The sequence below is a fragment of the Acomys russatus genome, chromosome 1 (genome assembly GCF_903995435.1).
Source record: "Acomys russatus chromosome 1, mAcoRus1.1, whole genome shotgun sequence".
NCBI classification, from domain to species: domain Eukaryota; kingdom Metazoa; phylum Chordata; class Mammalia; order Rodentia; family Muridae; genus Acomys; species Acomys russatus.
Genome location: NC_067137.1, coordinates 56235370 through 56251754, shown reverse-complemented (window position 1 = coordinate 56251754; position 16385 = coordinate 56235370).

Below are 16385 nucleotides of genomic sequence, written 5' to 3'. Positions count from 1 at the left end.
CTGGTGCCCCTTTTCTGACCATGTCCCCTGGATGGGGAGGCCTGGCGGCACTCAGAGGAAGGATAGCAAGTTACCAAGAAGAGACTCTATATTCTAAGAGCATATATAGGGGGAGGAGGTCTCCCTCAGTCACAGACATAGGGGAGGGGAGAAGGAGAGAAATGGGAGGGAGGGAAGAATGGGAGGAAACAGGGGAAGGGCTAACAATCGAGATGTAATATGAATAAATTAATAAAATTAAAGAATGGAAAAAAAAAGAAAAAAGAAAGAAATAGCTGAAACGGGGACGAGAAGGTGTTTTCCTGCAATGTTATTCTGATGGTGACGGTTCTATGTCACTAGACAGTGGAGAATCTCATACCATTACTATCACTACTAAGCTACCCAGAAGACTGGACGGACTAAATGCAGCTTCAAGGTTAAGGGTGGATCACAAAGCCATGAGATACAAAAATAAGATCTTGAGGGAGTATAATCACATCTTTTAGACATGGCTAACTTTGTGGGACACCTTTAGCCTTCATGAATGCTCTTTATTTTTCTCTGGAAGGGAGGAGTTGAGCTCTAGTTCAGACAGACTGCTTGTAGTGGGCTAATGCTGAATTTTTTCCTTGTTGAAATGATTCAGAAAATAACAGGAACAAAAATATCTATCTTTAACTTTTAACTGTAATGGTACTTAATGTTCAGAATATCCAGTTAGTACAAAAATTAACTATGCCTGAAATTATCCCTAGCAACTATATACATTCAGTTTTCTATACTTTTAAAGATAATCTCTACACAAAGCAAATTTATGTTTCTTATGCAGCCTGTTTGCTCTCTAGACCATGAGCTGTGGTAACCGCAACAGAGGAGACATTTTACAAATGCATGTTGATTGAATTCTGGATTGCTTCTTTTGGCCTGGGGAGTGGTGCTGATCTTCAACTGCATAGCAACTGGGGCCATCTAGCAACACAAGAGTCCCAGGTTGTACACTGTAGAGTAAACCTGCACAGAAGATCTTCACTGTTTAATGTTTGGGTTTTTGCTAATGTTGAAACCAAACAACAACAACAACAAAATCAATAAACCAACTCTGCCCTTTGTTGGAGAGATGTCTCAGTTGTTAAGACTACTTGTTGCTCTTAAGGAGGACCCCAGTTTGGTTCCTAGCACCCACATGGTAGATCACAACCATCTATGGCGACAGTCGTAACAAACCAACCTCTTCTGACCTCCACAGGCACCAGGCACGCATTCATACACGTACAAAGTTTCTGGTGTTGCAGAGCTTTTTGTCATATTCAAATTCAGTTGTTTTGCCTTCCATTCTCTTGAGTTAAGGAAGCCTTCCTGCCCCCAACAAAGCTCTGGCCATCAGCGGAGGATGGAAAACTCAATTTCCTCCTCATCCTCCAGCACCATCAGTAGCTAATGGAGTTTTATGAAAGGCTACATCCACTCATCTCTGTATTGAATTCTTAAAATTGCTCCTTCAGTGCAGTTGCAAGGCTTTGGAAAGTTCTGTTTGTAGAGTTGGTGATTGGACAGCATATTTTGGGGGAAGTTGTAAAGAGTCCATGAATAAAAGGGAAGGAAAAAATAGACAAAAGCTATAGATTGAATCTCAGGGTGTTAAATGCAGCCTTAGCCTTTGCTCTGACAGCAAGCTCCTGCCATTGGGTTTTCCCCCCTTCCACCTGCATCTGAACTGTGGTTGTTTCTTCTTACATTTCATCTCCTACTTAAGAGATGCAGCCAATTTCTTCCAAAAGTGAAGATTCTGAAGTAAATACCAGGTTGCATTTTTACTCCACATTCATGATTTGAGTCAATACTTCAAATCAGAAAAAAAAAAGAAGTGTATTGAGTCTTCTTGCCTTTTTGCACCTTTATTTGCATTAAAGGGATAGTTTATGTAAGAGGTGATCTCCTTTATTCTGAATCTCAGACACAGCTTCCAGGGCCATCTCTCAGGGAAGCTGTGCTCAACCTGAAATTTCATTCCATTACCATAGATTTACAACACTGGTAGTAAACCCCCCCTTCTCTGGAATTAGCACTAATCAAATCCATGAAAATTCAACTGCCCTATCATGTACAGTCTGTGATATTTTTGTGACTAAAATCCAGAAACTACAAACTGAGAGTTTGCATGAAAGAATACTTGGGTTGTCCACTTTGAAGAGACTCTATCTTTATCCCTTTCTCTCTCTCCCTGTTTGTCTGTCTCTCACTGTCGGAGTATGTGTGTATATGTGTACCTATATGGTATGCATGGAAGCATGTATGTTTGAATACGTATGGGTATAAACGTGTGTCTGTGTATGTCTCAAGGTTGATGATGGGTGTCTCCTTCAGTTACTTAAATTTATATACACTATAGGAGAGCTTTTTACTTAGATTTTACTAAGTCAGCTAGTCTGGCTAGGTAGTTTGCTGTAGGGATCCCCTGGTGATGGTTAGTGTTAATTGTTAACTTGATAAAATCTAGAATTGTCCTGGATACGGAAATCTGTTTTATTTACTTTTCTATTGCTGTGATAAGATACCAGGAATTACTTATGCAAAATGATCTACAAAATGAATTCAATTTATACTTGGAATAGCACACATCTTTTGAAACATCAAGCCAGTTCCCAGTGATATATCTCCTTGAACAAGGTCACACCGCCTAATCCTTCCTAAACAGTTTGACCAACCTAATTACCAAGTATTACAACATATAAGCCAAATGGGGGTCATTCTTATTCTACCCTCCATAGCATCTGAATTTGCTGGTAGGGATTTCCTAGTTGGGAAATTAAGTGGGAAGACTTATCCTGAATATGGCTGACACTATGTTATAAGGTAGGTCCCAGCGTTGGATGGCAGGGAGAAAGGGACCTGAGCACTGAGCGTGCAGCCCATCCCTTTGTCTCCACTTCTGTACTGAAGGAGAAAAATGTGTCTATCCTTGCTTTTCTACTTCTTTATGTTTGCATACTTCTTTACTGAAGATGCAATGTGATTAGTTGCCTGATACTCTTTTCACTGTGACTTGCTCTGAAATGAGCTATGAGATGAAATAATTCTTCACTGAGTTAGTTTTATCAGAGCATCTTGTCACAACAGAAAAGAACTTACTATACCTTGCCTCTACCTCCTACTACTGGTGGATCCCCGTGCCTTCCTGGAGTTTATAGTGCTGAGGATCTAAATGCAATTTCTCACTCTTACCCTGCAAGTGTTTTATCTATTGAGCTATCTCCCAATAATTCATATACTATAATTCAGTTTAATTAATGAAATAATTGCCTTTATTTTTAATTTCTAAAAAATATTTTATTTAAATATGTGTGGGTCTGTGGGTCTGTGTCTGTGTATCTGTGTGTGTGCTGTTGCCCATGGTTGCCAGAAGAGGGTGTCAAATCTGCTGGGTCTGAAGAATAAGTAACTGTGAACTCTGCCCTCTGGAAGAGCAGCTAGTGCTCCTAACTGCTGAGCCTTCTCTCCTGCACACAATGGTAGCCACTGACATTTTTCATTTTCCACTAAGCTTTTAAAACGCAGCCATTTTCCTAAAGTGCATGACAATTCTGAATCACCATGGACCTTGCATTAAATCTTCCTTGGTGAAGCGATGTCAGGGTAAATAATGGGTACATGCTGGTGACTAATAACTCATTTATTATCAAAAGAATGTCTCTCTTCATTAAGGATAATTACTGAAAATTTCATATGTGAATATATACCAGAAATGTCTATATTGTTAAGGTTGAATGTCTCTTATCATAAATACTCTGAAACATCTCTGAATTTTGAAGTTTTTCAGCTTTAAAATTATATGCACAGATTTTTTTTGTTTTATTTTTTTGAAACAGGGTTTCTCTGCATAGCCTTGGCTGTCCTGAAGTCACTTTGTAGACCAGGCTGGCCTCAAACTCACAGTGATCCATCTGCCTCTGCCTCCCGAGTGCTGGGATTAAAGGCCTGCACCACCACACCAGGCTCTATTTGCACAGATTTTGCCAGTAGACCACCTGCAATCCACAGACCTGAAATCTGATACTTTAAAAATTCTGAAATTCCCCAAGTAGCTGTTGTCATTCAAATATTTTTAGATTTTGAAGGATTAATGAGTTTGGAGTTTTAGACTAGGACTCTTAAACCTTTATCAGGTAAAGTTATAAGCATTATTGAAGTCATGAGAATATCAAGACTGCACAAATAGATTATGACTTTTTGGTATAGCAAAACCCAGCATTGCTATTTGTGATGATTAGATAAACTATGTGAGAGAACAGTATGGCTTTTCCATTCTGTAATCTCTTCCTGGTATGTAGATGTAAATTTTAGCAAATGATTTTTGGACATATTGTCTTTATTTTAATTATGGCTAAATAGTTCAAAGCCAGTGATATTTTTATCCAGTTGCTTATAGCTTGACAATATCATTAATGGTCACCAATAGTTTATGAATGAATTAAACACCTACATGTATACATGCATGCGCTTTTGCTCACTCATATTTTAACACAATAAAAGAAACATCTTTTGAAAGAGAGTTTTGTCTCCAGTCTAACAATGGGCTAAGTGGCATCTTATTTTTAGAAGGCTTAAATGTGATGTGCTATCATCTCCATACACCCTTTCCTCATTCAGTTTTTAACAGAGACTAGACTGATGGATTCAATGATCCTCCTGCAAATATCTCAGGAGAACATATGCACTCAGAATAGATATGGAGGTAATGAGGATGCTCAGGTTCCTGAAGAGAGGGTTATGGCCTTTCTGATCAGATGGGACTTTTCAATGCTGTAAGCAAGTGCCATCATGGTCTCACTGGGGATGCACCTTGCCTACATATTCATAACATGAAATCCCAATGCAAAATGTGTCTCACCTCTGCTGACATTAGAGAGCGATACAGTGGTGGACAGTGTTTACATTAACATTGGAAGGGACTTGTCATTCGTACTGTTCAACTTCTTTTTAAAAAAGTTATCCTCCTCCTCATCATTATGTGGTGTGCACACATGTATACCAGTGTGATGTGTGCATGCTAGTGCAGATATGCACGTGCCACAGTAAATATGTGGAGAATAGAAGAAAAATATTGAGAGATGGTTTTTTCTTCCACTGTGGGTTTGTGGGATTGAACTCATATCATGAGGGTTTTCTGGCAAGTGATTTTACCTGTTGGGCCATCTTACTGCCAGCCCTACCTTCTGTTTTTTAATTACTGTGATTGCCACATCATTTTGAAATTTGTGAGTAATGCTTAATTGAGTTATAAAGTGCTGGAATTATGAAGTAATAAAAACAAATGAATATATTCCATATTTTAATGATCTTTAATTTGTTCTTGAAGATGAAAGAAAATAAAGTTGTTGATGAGATCACAGCTTAGAGAAGGGCCAGTTATACTTCTGACAGTGCCTTTTCCTTGTCCAGAAGTGGAAGAGACCATCGGGGACTCAACAATCATGACATTGTGTTCAGTTAGGATTTTGCTTGTCCTTAGAGGGTTTGGAATAGGCATTGCCTCTTTGAGCATCATCCTGCTGATGAGGGCGGCAGGCACTAAAGGAAGAGTGTGAACTTGTTCCTAAAGATTGGCTGATTCCTAAAGATGTCATATTCTCTCTCTCTCTCTCTCTCTCTCTCTCTCTCTCTCTCTCTCTCTCTCTCTGTCTGTCTCAGAGTCTGATAGTTTTATTTTATTTTGTTTTATTTATGAAATAAAATTAATTATGGCATTTATCATCTCTTGAAATAAACCAATAGCAAGAAGGTGAATAGTACAAGTATTCAGCAAGATCTGCAGACTTCACAGACTTACCTCTTAAGAAATTATTAATTGCATAAATATCATAATGTTATATACTCTGTAATTAATATAATTATTCCAATTTACAATACTAACAAACCCGTGCTAAAGTAAACTATTTACTTTACTTTTCTCATGTATTTAGTTAAATCATAATAGATTTGTCTGAGAATGAGAAAAATTTCACATGTAAAGTATTTACTGTTTTTCATTTTTGAGTGCCAGATAGTTTATCACAGAAAAGAAAGAAATGTTTGATAAAATCATGAACAACACTAGTGGCCCCATACTCATAAGTGTTATGATGTTGGTAAGAATAAAGTACTAAAGGAACCCAGAAAACAAATGGAAGAGATATTGGTGGTAGGAGTTATTCAGAGCACGCTCTTGTGTAAGGTAAATCTTGCTTTGGGTTTGGAAATATTTGTTATGAAACATGAGGATAAAAGGACATATTGTGTGGTTACCTTTGTAGAAGTAAAAATTCTGAATATTAAAAAATAACATGAAGATGAACTTAATAAATTGGAAGATATTAGTGTTAATAATAATAACAACAACAATAATGATGAAGATGATGAATAATATCCAATATTTACTGGATTCTCTAGTGTCTCAAAGTGTTGTGTTATGTAAGTTGTATGGATTAACTCTTGTAATTTGTTTTTTCCAGGTAGTAGCATACAAGAAGACTTTATATTTGTATTTGATAGTAGATATGATATAAATCTTAAAACATTTAGTGATTGTCTTTTGGATGGGGTGATTTGAGGTGCAGAAATAAACAAAAATAGGTCAAAGATAACTTGAAATCTAAGTACTAATGAATGCAATCTTTTTTGCAAGAAAATAGTCAACTTATCGATGATTGTATGTTTACACATGTCAGATAATTTGCTCAGGCTAGGGGTCAGGGAGACTTGCTTTGAGAATTTGTTATATTCTGTGGCACAAATTCTTTCAGAATGTCGAAATCCAATTTACAAAACAATTTGTGAGCAGCTGGTAAACAAAACCCTTGAAACTTTAACATCTGTTTCTCAGAAGTTGGTATAAGTTGGATCCAGCACAACACTGAACTAACTCCAGAGATGGAAAGAATGAAGGATGGCTGGATTGTTTGGAGTAGAAAAGAGCATTGCAAAAGTAGTGTGAAACTTGGGGTAACATGATCTTGAGTATCCTAAATATACAGACACATATGATAGCAACTCCACGTGTGCCTAAGCTGAATGTGAGCCCCATGAAGACTATGATGCTACAGCTCCAACAGACAAATATTTCTATTATTTGACTTGCTTTGAGGAGAATGTGTTCTGCTCTGGTGAAGGGGTGCATGAAGATGATGTTCAGACCAATAAAAGGATAAAATGGCATGGAATCCAGAGCCTTGTAAAAAATTCATTCTGACTCACTAAGATGAGGAGGCTTGACCCTTCCGATGCTGCCCTGGAGGACTCATTTTCATCAAGGCACCCTTCTAGAGGAAATACTAACATTTATTTTTCCAAGTACGAAGCACTGATGAAACACCAAAGGTAGGATTCTATTCAAGTCCAGTTTCGTGAAATGGTGAGTTAGTGGAGTTACTTACAGGAACATGGGCGACTAAGAGGTGGCTGTACCACAGAAAAGCCAAACCATTACGCATGATGATACATGAAGACTGGTTCCTTGGAGCTCCCTGAGCAGCTTGCAGGCAGCTACGCTGGTCAGAGTCTCATCTCCCCAGCAATCAATTTTTCAAGTGTCCATGTGACTCTTGGTAGGTTTTGGAACTATGTGAATTTGCTTAGCTTTCCAAACATTAGAAATTCAGTAAGTGTCCTAAGTATTATGAGTCATCTTCTTGCCCGCTGAAGAGAAGATTTTGGATTTAATTTGGGGAAGATACTATTACAACAGGGCCCTATGAAATATGTCATGAAAAATTGTTATCAGGTTTTCTAGGTGGAAGGGTGTTTTCATTCCTTTGCTATTGCTGTGAAGGAAAAAAACAAAAAAAAACCCACAACTAAGCCAACTCATAAAAGAAAGAGATTACTTGGGGCTTACAGTTCCAGAGGGTCAGGTGGCTTCAGCAGCAACTGAGAGCTCACATTTACTTCAAAAACAACAAATGTAGACCTTACTGAAAGCCTGTCCCCAGTGACAGAGTTTCTCCAGTAATGGCAGATCTTCTCCCCTCCCCAAACAGATGCCAACTGGGGACCAAGTATTCAAATAACTGATAGAAGTGTTATATCTCATTCAAACCACACAAAGGGTAAGGATACAGGCTAGGGCAGTTATTTATTTATTTATTTATTTATTTATTTATTTTCTGTCATTGTAACTATTTCAGACATATAAATCACTTTCTGGATATTTGCAAAAATTCTTGGGAAACTGAAGAAACTCAATGAGTATGGAGCTCTATCTTCGTGAAAGGTGTGTGATTGTCGTGTACACGTATAGCTTGAAGTTTCTGAAGCCTATGAAGTTGAGGTCCGCAAAATGTGGGACATTTAGGACAGCAGGGAGGGATCACATTATGTTTCAGATAATAACCAACAAATATGTCCTACGAGGCAGCTGATGCCAAAACTTGAAACTGCAAGAAAAAGACTAGAAATAAAGAGAAACAACAAGGATTACCAGCCTTTCTTCTTGCCTGGGATAGCATGAGTAACTCAGGCCAGAGTTAGAAAGGGAGAAGGTTGTTTCTTATGCAGCCCTTATGGCTATCATGGCAGTCTTTATCTTGTTTGTGCCATTCCTTTGCATACTTTTTCTTTCCTTGAAGACAAACTCTTTGTAGGAATAGCCTTCACGAGACTCAAATGTGAGTACTTGTGTTTACAATTGTCTGATACTTGATAAAGAGATAAAAACATAAAAAGGAGAAAAGACAGCACCTTCAGGAAATGGTTCTGAGAAAGCTTTTAACATGCAGAAGAAGAAAATTAGCCCCATATCTGTCATTCCACATAGGTCTCAACTTGAATCCTGCAACACTGAGAGTGCTAGAAGACAATGTAGGCTGTACTCTACGTGATAAAGGTGTAGGCAATGACTTTCTGAAAAGTATTCCATTTGCCCAGGAATGAAGGGTCACAACCAATACATTGGACTTTGTGAAACTAAAAAAGCTTTTGTATAGCTAAGAAAACAACTGAGTGAAGAAGAAACACACAGAATGGGAAAGACTCCATGACACCCGTAATATGGCAGAGGATTATGGCCCATAATATACAAAGAATATCAAAACCAAAGAGCTAAGGAAACAAATAACCCAAATAAACAATGAGTTAGGCATCAAAACAAAGTTCCCAATAGAAGAAATAAAAATGCCTAAGAAATACCTCAAAGAATATTTATTATTCTTAGCAATTGCAGAAATGTAAATTAAGACACCTTTGAGATTTCATCTCATCCCACACAGGAAGGCTACAAGTGCTGGCAGGGTTGTAGAGAAAGAGGAAGCTCATTTTCTGTTGGTGTAGCCACTCTAAAAATCTGTATTGAAGATCTTTTAAAAGACAAGTAAATTTACCATAAGAACCAGCTATATCATTCCTTGGCATATGACCAAAGGACCCAACATCCTACTCCACAGATAACTGGTAGCAATGTTCATTGCTACCCTATTCACAATAGTAAGGAAATAGCAGCAACCTAAATGTCTTTCAATATCAAGACAATGAAGATGTGTCTCTGAAACAATATATACTATAAATTTATCCCTGGCTTGCCTCTCAGGCTTCAAGTGTGGGTCCATATTGCTGAAGACACCACATGCTTGGGAATAAAGACTTGAGCTGGATGTGATCTTAAAGAGCTTTCCTTCTGTTTAGCTTTCATGGTTTCAAAAAAAAAATACAATGAGATCTGTTAATGGAGGGAAGCAATAAAACAGTCATACCCAACTGTAACACCTGTGAACCATGAAAATGACCAACAACCAGCATGGCAAGATTTCTGTAAAGGTGCAATAAGTGGCACCTGCACAGTGGGGGTAACTACATGTCAATTAAAACAACTTTGAGATGTTATCTCATCCATCATAATGGCAACAAATGCTGGAGAGGATGTGGAATGTAAAGTCTACTCAATAAGAAGAAAAACATACTGGCATTGAAAACCTAGCCAGGTTCGTAGTGATTGTGTTGGGCATTTATGCTGGAAAAGAATCTACTACTGCCACTTTGCTATATGATAATAATTCCTTCCTACATTCTAAATCTTATTATTAAACCCAGAGATAAGTTTAGATTGCACCCCTTATCAAAGAAGCCTCTTTCCAGCAGATGGGGACCATCACAGAAAACCACAGCTGAACACAAAGCAAATTAAAGGATTGTGGGGAGCCCCACCCCAGTTGAGACATCTACAGTCAGAGCTCCTGCATCCATGGCTCAGGAGACATCAGGGAAAAGGGAAAAGAAACATTGTAAGATCCTGAATAGCAGAAAGTCTATGGTAAAACATACATTCATAGAAATGTCTGCATAGACAAGACAAGCACAATGGCAGGATCAATGGTTACAGTAACATGTAAGAGGAAAACTTTCATGGGGTCCCACATACACTAGGAATTACATGTGGCTAATGACTACAGGGTAAAGGAGATTTAGCCTGTCCCTTATTGGTTGTCAAGGGTAGAGTCATCAGCCTTACATACACACACAAAAAAAAGTGGACTCAGAAAGCACATATTTGAGAACACATACATATATACATACATGGTGTGTATATGTAACAGCAATAATCTAATAAAAAGAAACTATCAACTTAAGAGTAGGAATGCATGGGAGAAACGAAGAGTACTTCAGAGGGGCTGGAGGGAGGAAAAGAGGTGGGTAAAAGTGATGTAATTCTAGTTCAACTAAAAGCATTTCAGAACAGAATAACATTGACAAAGTACTATACCCAATCTCATATTTTTTTCTAATTCTTCAATTTTATACAATGTGTCATTTGCTTCCATCACAGTTTTCCAGAATGGTTCTCTTGGTGGCTGTAAGGCACACCCAATGGTTGGTCAGTATGTTTTAATCTCCATCGGTTTTGGTTTTGTTTCCAGAGATACAGAGTTTCCATTTTAAGCAGTAACAACTTTGTAAGACTTGCTCTCTGCTGGCTTCTGTGGATCAGTTTTACTTTGGGTGCCTCCTGTCCATGATCCAAGCTACCCTCCTCAATTCTTGTGTATTTCTTTGCTCTCTTCCTTTTCTTTCTTTTTTTTTTTTTTTTTCTTTTTTTTTTTTTTTCATGTGGGTAAATGTTTGCTTAGTTAAATGAGTAATTATTGAACATTTACTTGATGCAACTCAACTGAGTGCTGGTAGGCAGCCTGAGCGTGGAATCCTTTGTAGTCCTGTTGGAAAGACGTGGGAAACCATTGTGCTCAATGAAACTTTCAAAGACATTTCTATGACCTTTCATTATGTGCAAAATTCTCATTATTCATTCTTTATTACTTTTGGCTCAAGAATTTATGATCCTTGTTGAAATGCAAAAAACTGTTCTCCAGGAAGCTTCACAGGTAGAGTCAAGCTACACTTTAAGTCAAATAGAAAAAAAAGTCAAATTATATAACAGAACACAGGCCAGGAGGCATAATATGCAGAGCAGATACATTGTAATGAAGTAAGGGACAGAGGTGAGAGAACAGTGGGCTAGGTGATACATTCTGTGGAAGATGTGAGCCAATCATTTGCCCCTGTGAGTTCCGAAGCAAAATCCCAAGGTCTGGCTGTGTACCTAAGTTAGAAAGCCGGAAAATAATTCTGTAAACAAATTCTCATGACTGAATAAGCCGAGCATTTGGAAAATAGGAGTTCTCAGTGTATACCCTCCCAGTGTAAATGAATATGAGCCAGCCGAGATCACTTCTGCAGAAGTGCTGAGTGTCGAGAAAGACAATCCCCACCAGAGCTTGGCTCTGGGAAAGCCCTCAGGGCCTGCTCCTGTGCCTGCAGAATCACCATCACTTCTACTGCAGGGATTTGAAGTGAATGCTTTTTGATAGTAGGGAGTTGTACTGGGCATTGCTATGCTGAACTACACACCATGTTCTGTATTGATGGGTTTTTAAAATTTTTTTTATTAATTTATTCTTGTTACATCTCAATGGTTATCCCATCCCTTGTATCCTCCCATTCTTCCCTCCCTCCCATTTTCCCCTTATTCCCCTCCCTTAGGACTGTTCCTGAAGGGGATTACCTCCCCCTGTATAAGCTCATAGGGTATCAAGTCTCTTCTTGGTAACCTGCTGTCCTTCCTCTGAGTGCCACCAGGTCTCCCCCTCCAGGGGACATGGTCAAATGTGAGGTACCAGAGTACGTGAGAAAGTCATATTACACTCTCCACTCAACTGTGGAGAATGTTCTGACCGTTGGCTAGATCTGGGAAGGGGTTTAAAGTTTACCGCCTGTATTGTCCTTGGCTGGTACCTTAGTTTGAGCGGGACCCCTGGGCCCAAATCTGCCTATCATATTATTCTACTTGTAGGTTTCTAGGACCCTCTGGATCCTTCTACTTTGCCATTCTCCCATGCTTCTCTCATTTAGAGTCCCAATAGGATGTCCTCCCCTCTGTCCCAGTTTCCTGGTAAGTGAAGGCTTTCGTGGGACATTCCCCTTGGGCTAGTATGCAGATATAAGTGAGTATATACCATTTGATTCTTTCTGTTTCTGGGTTAACTCACTCATTATGATCATTTCTATCTCAATCCGTTTATCTACAAATTTCGGGAATTCCTTGTTTTTAATAGCTGAGTATATATGTACCACAGTTTCTTTATCCATTCTTCTACTGAGGGACACTTAGGCTGTGTCCATGTTCTGGCTATTATGAATAAGGCTGCTATGAACATGGTTGAGCAAATTTTCTTGTTGTGTGCTGGAGCATCTTCTGGGTATATTCCAAGGAGTGGGATAGCTGGGTCTTGAGGAAGCCCTATTCCCATTTTTCTGAGATAGCACCAGATAGATTTCCAAAGTGGCTGTACTAGTTTGCATTCCCACCAGCAATGAAGGAGTGTTCCTCTCTCCCCACATCCTCGCCAGCATGTGGTGTCGCTTCAATTTTTGATCTTAGCCATTCTGATGGGTGTAAGATGGAATCTCAGGGTTGTTTTGATTTGCATTTCCCTGATGACTAAGGAGGTTGAGCATTTCTTTAAGTGTTTCTCAGCCATTTGATATTCCTCTGTTGAGAATTCTGTTTAGCTCCAAGCCCCATTTCTCAATTCGGTTATTTGGTTTGGTGGTGTTTAATTTCTTGAGTTCTTTATATATTTTGGATATTAGACCTTTGTCAGATGTAGGGTTGGTGAAGATCTTTTCCCAGTCTGTAGGCTGTCTCTTTGTTCTCTTGACAGTGTCTCCTGCCTAATTTTTTAAACTTTTATATAAGACAAAGATACTTGAAATATAGGCTGGTTGAATCTGTGTTGCGTCGGTATAACCAACAGCTTGCCACCAAGATAAGTGCCTTAGAAAAGGTTTACTTGGCTTACAGTTTTGGTGATTCCATGATTCTATGGGTTTGAGCTAGTGGAGAGGCAGCCCATTATGATGATTGTACATAGTAGAGCCAAACTGGATATTTCATGGTCATGAAGCAAAAGAAAAAAAAAAAAAAAAAAAAAGAAAGACCTAGGTCTCACAATCACCTTCATGCCTCCAATGACCTAAGGACCATGAGAGAGGCCTCACCTCTTAGAAGTTATAACTTCTCCCATTATCCAAGATTAAAAAAGACCACAGCTTTTGGTAACTTTAGTGATTTAATAGTGAAAATAATTCTGTGCAAGCAGAGACAGGACGTAGAAGCTTTCAACTCTTCTAAAACCCCTTGTACCAGAGCTGGAAAGCTGCCTCAGAAGGTAAGAAAAGTGGTTTCTCTTGAAGATATTTAAACTTTAGTTCCAACCACCTACACCAGGAAGCTCAAAAACACCAGGAACTGCAGGTCCAGATGGTTTGACACTATTTCCTGGTCTTGTAGATGCCACACTCACTCACATGCACATACACGGGCACACAGGCAGGGATGTGCCTGTGCATGTGCGCGCGCGCGCACACACACACACACACACACACATGATTAAAAATAGAATAAATTATTAAAAACAACCCTAACAAACCCTTCTATGTGTGCATCTGGAGTCATATATATTAGAATTACTCAAAGAGCACTAAAGATGTTGATGGCTGATCCATTTCAGCTCAGCTACATCAAGAGTTCCAGAAGGAGGCTGGATCTTGGGAATCATTAGTTTAAAAGCTCTCTGCTGGTTCTAATATGCAAAGCGACTTGAGAATCATCATTAATAATTGCTCTCATAATTAAGCATTCACTCTGAAGAACTAGCTTTATGTTCCATTTTTTTTTCCCAATGGGCAGCACCCAGAGTTGATCATTTTGTGTCATGCTTTCTTCCCAGGAGGCTGCCTTGCTCTGGTCAAGTACTATCTCTTGAAGTGATGATTATTGCTTACGCAAGCTTGTGATTTAGCCTCCTCTCTTGAATAATCTGCATATTCTAATCACAGAATATTGTGTTTTTTAAAATCAGCTTTGTCTTTCATTTACCATTTTCTGTAGCAGGCTTGAAAATATTGGTAATGTTGGATATTGAGCTGCTTTTTTTTTTTTTTTTTTTTTTTTTTCTTGCTGGTTGTTCTGTTCCTAATATCTCCTAGTCCTGAGGCCTTCCATGAATACCATTACCATCTCCCATGTGTCTCCCTTCTCTTTCAGCTACATGCTAATGTCTACTCTGTGGGACATGCTCTGTCTACTTTCTCATTTTTTTAAAGTGTTGGTGCAAAGTTTCATATTTGAAGATCATTATGTTGCTGACTTTGTTTTGTGAAAAATTTCCCTCTCGTGTGTGTGTGTCTGTGTGTGTGTGTGTGTGTGTGTGTGTGTGTTGTATATGTGTGCTGAGACACTGAGAAAGGGCCTCATGTATTTTAAGTTGGGTCTGAATTCCATATACATATTTTTTTTTCAAAGGATGACCTTGAACTTCTGATACTCCTACCTCTGACAAGTTTTGATAGTATAGCTGTGTGCCACTTCTCCTGGCTTATATTGTGCTAGAGATCAAACCCAGCACTTCCCTCATGCTAGCTAATTTATGTCTCTACCTCCTTTCTGTCTTATTTTTCACAAGTATTTGTTGCGATATGTCTTTTCTAGTTCATGGACATGTAAAGGAGGTAAATGTATAGTGGAATATTTCTTGTTTTGTTTCAAACACACAGAAGAATAATTTGAGGATGGATACCACATCTTAAGAGAATTTTCTCAAGAGTCAGCAAAGGAGCTCTGCTGGCAGACTCACCTTCGCAGGCTGCATCTGCAACACCAGATACATCTAAGTGATCACACAGTAGTGACACTTCATTGTGGATTAGTGGCCGTGTTATTTTTTCAGACTATTTTTCTGTCTGTGTCACAACAAGAGAGCATTGCTGTGCAATGGCCCACAAACAAAAATTCCCATGTGTGAGGCAGCTTAAGGTTTAGAAGATTGGGTTTAATTAGAGATGTAGCAATTGGCTTTTTCTCAGAAGGACCCCCAGACCGTTGACTCCACTCTCATCCCTACTAGGTTCAGATATTTCTTAAAAGAATAAACACAACAGTTTGTAGAGAAAAAATTCAATAAGGATTCATAAGGTTTTGTTTTATTGTCTGTGCTATATAATTTACTTCTTTTAAAAATATATTTTATTAATTTATTCATATTACATCTCAATAGTTATCCCATCCCTTGTATCCTCCCATTCCTCCCTCCCTCCCATTTTCCCTTTACTACCCTCCCCTATGACTGTGACTGAGGGGGACCTTCTCCCCCTGTATATACTCATAAAGTATTAAGTCTCTTCTTGTTAGCCTGCTATCCTTCCTCTGAGTGCCGCCAGGCCTCCCCATCCAGGGGACGTGGTCAAATATGGGGCACCAGAAATAATTTACTTCTAAAAGCAAAAATCACATTTAATATCATATAGCAAAATGTGGCTACAATGTTCTATGTTTATGAATCAGGGGTTAGTCTTTTATATTTGCTTTGTTTCTTTTAGAGGTATTTTATTAGCACACATAAAAGTAGCTAAGGGGTAAAATACTTTCTTTTTGTTTAGATGTAACTTGGGAAACATATTTTACTGCTGACCATAAATTGAAAAATAGTGGAAGTCATGATTAAATCAGTCCATCATTGAGACTTTTCTTAAGCACCCACTAAAAATATAATATTCTGATGAGAATATTGGAATATACTATATCACATATAATTGTTATGATTAAGAAAATCAAAATGCATCTTGGGAAATTTGGATGTGACTATAAAGATGACTGTCATCCATCACAATAGTGGAGCTGATGTACTTTTGCTAAATTTGACATCAGTAAAAATTTCTTCAAATTTGAGTAATAGAGGAAGCTTTCAAAATGCTCAACTTGTCAACAGGGATAAAAGAAGTAAAAGCAGAATAAAGATGATGTAAAAGTTTAGACACAAGGTGAATTGGCAACTGCAAATGAGCAATACCTTTATGATTTCTCTAAGCAAAGGGCCTCATATTTT